The following is a 6,445-nucleotide window of genomic DNA, read 5'->3' on the forward strand; positions in this document are numbered from 1 at the left end:
GTAAGTATTCTCAGATACAGGAGGAAACGGGAGCTTTGCCCTTTTAACGTATGTTTAATCAGGTTCCAACCAGTAGAAAATGCAGGGCTATACTTAATATTAACCATAATAGTGATCGGCAAGATTAGCTGTGTCTAATGGATAGTGCCATGTTCATATATTTTTGTTAGTGCTCTTATACAATCTGAAACCACAATAAACTGTGTGAGTGTAATCCTAGAATTTAACCACAATGTAAAGAATGTTGTAAAATATATCATGAACATATACAGTATATGTATGTATAAGTATGGGATCCTTTAGCTGGAAACTTGTTGTCCAAATTAGGGGAAGGCCAACTCCCATAGTAGCTTGTACTTGATCCAAGCTAAGACATAATTAATCTTTATTGAAGGCAAAAACAGCCTATTGGGTTTATTGAATGTTTAAAGGATTTTCTAGTATTCTTAAGGTATGGATATCCAAATTACAGAAAGATCTGTTATCTAGAAAGACCCATGTCCCAAACATTCTGCATAACAGATCCCATACCTGTATATTCAGTCAAGCCGTGTACTTGAGGGAAGTTCTTGCGCATCCCACCCAACAAGCACAGCATGAATAATCACTGATTGTGAATTCTCTAGGAAAAGAATCACCAATTTCTGTTTAATCCGTGTTCCACATCATCATCACGTTTGTTGCATCTGCCTTCCTAGCTCAATACCGGGGACACAGGCCTTGCTGCTCACTGTAGTGACAATCTGGGAAATCACTTCATTTAGTACATTGTGCCAGACTCCACACAACAACAGGAACATTAACAATTGCTCATTTCCTCTCTGAACAAAATAAGCAGTTGCTCTATTTCTTATTCGCTTCTTCTATTATTCCTTATATGCAATTACATGGCAGGGAATCTATTTTTATATTCATTTAATGGCATTTAATGTACAAGAAATCTCTTTTGCTGGTGTCTCATTGCCTCCCCCCTGAGTTTCTTAGTGGTATGATACACGGTTATTTTGACTGTTTAGCCTTTTGTCTACAAGCCCCTCCTAGATTCTCACTATAACCCCGTTACTGTCCACCAAACCTGCGACCCACCAACAGTGCATGCATTCTAGGTGTCCATGCAGAAGGTTCAATCAGAATTATCCATCTATTGACTGACTGATCATGCACTGCTAAGGAAAGCATGCGCTGTTTGTGGCTCTCAGCTACCAATTTCTATTGATCCATTCCTTTCCACGTTCCATTCTGATAAATAATAAAAAATAATTTTATAATCTGTTCAATCAAACGTCATGTTCTTGCATTTCTCTCCGCCAGTTTCTCTTCCCGAATAAATTACTTTTTCCATGGATGTTTCTAGCTCTGGTGCAGTTGCTCCTATGTATAAATCTAAATTATTTCCCATTATTTCATTGGTTCTACCAACAGCAAGAAGTCCTCACCTCCTGCATCTCATATTGGAGGGATTTTTCCATTACAAGCTCCAGTGTAAGTTCCATACACTGGAGCAGCTGGAAATTTGCACTAGACCCCATTGAGGAGTATGTATAGGAATGGATGCATGTTGTAAGGAGACACATTTCTCCAATATGCACACACCTCACTGCTACAGATGTGTCTGGGTTTCAGCACTTGATGGTCAGTCACTGTATATTTTATTAATAAAGAACAAAAATGCACTGAACTCAACGTCTGGTGTATGCTTTTATGCTTCAGTGAATGGAGACAATCTCTTCATCTTTATGCAACACAGAAGGAATCCTGGGAAAGAAAATGGGTTCTGCGCCAACATTTCCATTTTCATGGGATACCTTAGTGCAGTTGTCCCCAATCTTTTTTACCCACATTTAAAGCTTAATAGTGCTGAAGAGCCTCATTGCCGTGACAAAAGTTCCCCTAAGTCAGGAACAGCAACACTGAAAGGGGTGATGAGCAACATTGTGCTCACAGGACACTGGTCAGGGATCACTGCCCTGGAGTCTAAAGGTCACCCGCTTGGATTTAAAGAAGAACTAAACCCCCTATGACGTTAAGTCCCCACTTCTAACCCTGCTCTCCAACTCTCCAGTTGGGTAAAACTGGCCTGTAGTTGGGATTTAATAAGCAACTGCCTGACTTTGCTTTAAAGGAGAACTAAACCCCCTTCAATGTTAAGTCCCCATTGCCCCCCCTCCCTGCCTTTATACCCCAGCCCTGGAAATAATTCAAATCTGGAAATACACCATCTAATGTTTGGGGGGTTTTCTGTGGGTTTTGCTTGAAATCTTGATCAATTTGAGTGATTCTAGTTTTTCCTGCAGACAACTCGACTATATCAAGTTGTTAACCCAGTACATACATGGACCAGTATATATTTGTGGGTAAGCGATTCAACCAAATTTGTGCTCAGTGTGTGCTGTGTAACTGTATTAGGACATGTTTTGTCTCAATTAGGTTTCTTCCTCATTATCCAGTTAGTGTATGTATACTAGCAGTATTGTGTTGCCCCCACTGTAATATCTAAGGATATCATAAGCCATGAAATAGCTCCATAATCACTGAGTGTGTAAGGTTATCATTTATAGGCTACATTTATCTGTCATCAATGACTACAATAGCTTTAGTTTGTAAGACAAAGGTTTTAATTAACAAAGCATATTTAGGGGTATTTCTCCCATAAGACAAGGCCATAAGGGTGACATTTCCCAAGGGTAGCAAAAGGCTGCCTGCAGGAAGAGTTAGCTTTGCTCCCATGGAGGTCAAGTCATTTTATAGATGAACTTCTCATTTTCTTTACACTAATATTAAATTTATTAGAGCACAATAAGACTATCTACACTAGAGAAATCTCCCTTCTGAAGGTTGAGTGGAAGTGTAGGTAATGGAGAGGCTACATAATGACACAAGGTGGTCCCGAGCATCTGTAAATGTCAAATCTGTATAAAAATGTGTAAAATTAAAATCTGTATTTTTTTCTCATTTTATAGCAATTCTACCAGTTATAAAACAAGACTATCAAGTCGTCGGATATACATCGCAATTTATAGCTTTAGGTATGACGAAATTTTTCATTTTATTCTGTATGTCTGTATATAAGGCCACTCTCTCTGTATTTTTTTTTCTCTTTTAACACACACCACCATATGTAATTAAATACATTTTTTTCCCCATGTGACCAGTAAATACTACTTGCTGATTGGTTGCTATAGGCCATTATAACTGCAGCCAGCGTCAAACTGGGGGGAGGTCCATGGCCTACTGGGGCTGCAATCTCAGGGAGCCACATGTCCCCCCCCAACCCCTGGACCCCCTGCCCCAGCCGCAACCCCCACCTCCCCCGTGAGTACCTTATAGTCTGTGGGGCCCACCAGGTTTTTTCCTTTTAAGTGCAAACTTTGCACTTATATTACATAACCCCTATAATATACTAATGCAAAACTCTTTGGGGGGGCAGCTGTTATTTAACCTATATTTATGGATCTGTTAACTCAGCCAGCTGTTACATGTGGGTTTTGACAATATCTGTGTTAGTCTCTTCTCTCATAATGTTTTTTTTCCCAACAGTGCATCTGTGTATTAGAATGATCCTTTCACCATTTATAAGCTTTGCCACATCTCGCTATGATCGTAAGATGGTGACATGCATCGGACTATTCTTCTATTCCTTTTTATCCTTCGGATGCACATTTATTCCCCAGCAGGTAACCGTGTGCTTATTTATTATTCCTTCAACCTATTTTACCTTCTGAAAACTTTACAATTGTTTTCTCCCCTTGTAATATTATTTTGACAAATCCTCCCCTTCCCCTTACCACTGGATTCCGCTTATTTAGTTCAGGGAGTGCAATCGCACTTTCTTCGCAATCAGTTTTGGGAGGAAAAACACAAGGTCTTCTGCCTTAAGCATGAGGAGGGCCAGAAGCTCCCCTTTATGGGTCTGTTAACTCTACTTGACTTAAGATAAAGATTCCTTTTTGGCATTCAGTCTCAATCTTAATAAAGTGTTGCATTTGTTTGTGCCTTTCCTAACTCTAGGGGTTTTGGCTCTTCATGTTCGCACGACTATTTGTGGCTTCAATGGCGGAAAGCTGCTTAAGTACGGTTCCTTCGATGATTGCCGATCTATTTTGTCCAGACCAGAGAACACGTGTGCTAGGTTTTTACACCTGTACTAAATCAGTTTGCTGGTAAGTTCTAGATCATGCCTGTTCATGGGTGTTTTTATCTTGTAAACTCAATTTAACACTGAATTCCCAGAGACTCCTCTCATGAATGTTGCATTGCTCATGCATGTTTAGGCCATAACTCAGCCCATTAAAGGAGAAGGAAAGGTTAAAACTAAATAAGCCTTAACAGAAAGGTCCATCTAAATATACCAGTAAACCCCCAAAGTAATGCTGCTCTGTCAAAATAAACACTGCATTTCTTACCTTCTATTGTGTACACATGGGCTTCTGTATCAGACTTCCTGCCTTCAGCTTAAACCTCATTGCCCTGGGCAAGAGCATGCTCAGTTTGCTCCTCTTCCACCCACCTCCCTTCTCTACTGTAATCTGAGCCCAGAGCAGGGAGAGACTCAGGCAGGAAGTGATGTCACACCATGTAAATACTGCAGCTCCTATCCCAAACAAACAGAGAGTTTCTAGAGCTTTTTACTCAGGTATGGTAAAGCATTCTACAGAATAAATATAGCATTCTAGCTTGCACTATTGCAGCTAATCTATTGGCAATAAAATGCCTCCGTAGCTTTCCTTCTCCTTTAATACAAATAAATGTAATATGTACTCATACTTATGTCTTTTTTTTAATCTGTTTATTACAGTATACTTGCTTGCCTGTTTGGAACACCAGTAGTTGAATTGGCATCTTTACACTGGCATTATGCACTATGGGTAAGTAAAACACCTCTTTATGAACAATAAGCTGTTTTTATTGGGTCCCATAGATTCAAATATTCAAACTAAGGTGTATTAATATTTTATAGCATAAATATTATATAATGGGTTTCAGCTCTGTAGTTTATTGAAATATATGATATAAAAATCAAAGTTTATAGCACAACTAAGTGGAAAATTGTTTCTCAACCTAAGAATTAAAGTTTAACAAACCAGCACATTCCACCTCTTTAGGACTGTCACATTTGATGGCAATAAATTGTTAAATATAAGCTGAGAGAGTAACTCTCTGTGCAGTCATGTATATAACATGACCAAGGATAATAATTATGTTATCCTAGTATTATCACTAATAACTAGCATATTCATTTTAATACAGACAACCCCAGGGCTTGGCCTGTTGGGTCTGCTGCTGGCAATAATTATAATGGAGGATCCTCAACCAGAAGGAATGGATGAAGAGGAGGATAACAGTGAAGATCCTGAATTAATATGTTCCTGTTTTTTGGACCTAAAGCAATTGCTGACAAAGTGAGTGTCTCTTCATGTTAAATAAGAATAAAAACTTGATAGAACGAACTTTGTTTTTATTCTTATTGGTCCTTTAATGTGAGATAAATAACCAGAGAAATGTTAAAAAAATGTTGGTCACTAACTTTAACTCTTGTCTTTCAGTTGTAGCTTTCTCACCTCCACAGCTGGCGCATTATGCTATGCTTTTGTGTATGGTGCAAAGAATAGCTGGGTCCGCAAATTAGTTAAACAAACCCGGCAAGAGCCACCTTTTCGATACGCCATGTTTGACCACAGGCTGCAGCTATGATGACAAGTAAGTTCTAGATTTATTAAGTAGAGATGGATGTCTTAATGTGTATTCCATCACATACAGAGAATTATGTCCAACTCTAGTACAGACATAGCATTTGCAGCCTATGCGGCAACACAGGGGCCCCTCACTGTCCCGGGGAAGTCACCTATCAGGCGTATAGTAAAGTTAAAGGGGCCTTGTGTAAATATGTCTGCCTCTGGTTCAATTCTTACCTTTACCTTAGAAAACCAGGAGATTTGTACTAGATTACTGACCAATAATTTGTAAAAATCCTCCACTCCGTATGATACCTTTATCAGTAGTACAATGCAGATTGTCTAAACAGGCAAAATAACTTAGTGAAGACCAGTGCGTTAGGTCAAAGTAGATACAAAGCTTTAGTAACATATTTTATACACATTAAAAACTGGTAACTGATGTTGAAATGATAGTTAAACAAAGACAAACCTTCCAGTTTTTTGCATTTGGTTCTTGCTGATTTGCCAAAAATTTGCTCTGTTTTCTGTTCTCTTTTCTTTCTGGTCCCTTGCTTATATGTAATTTATTTTTCTAGCCTCTTCTATGGAATCATCAAATGTGTAACGGATCTAATTGGACTTCTTATTGGCATGGAATTCAGCAAGCGTTACAAGAAGTGGAATTATGATATAGATGCAGTATTGTGTGGAATAGGGCTCATCGTCTGTGCCCCCATGCTTATGCTGTTTATATTATTCCCGGAGATCAACATTCCCATTGCCTATGTGAG

The sequence above is a fragment of the Xenopus laevis genome, chromosome 3L (assembly GCF_017654675.1).
Source record: "Xenopus laevis strain J_2021 chromosome 3L, Xenopus_laevis_v10.1, whole genome shotgun sequence".
NCBI lineage: Eukaryota > Metazoa > Chordata > Amphibia > Anura > Pipidae > Xenopus > Xenopus laevis.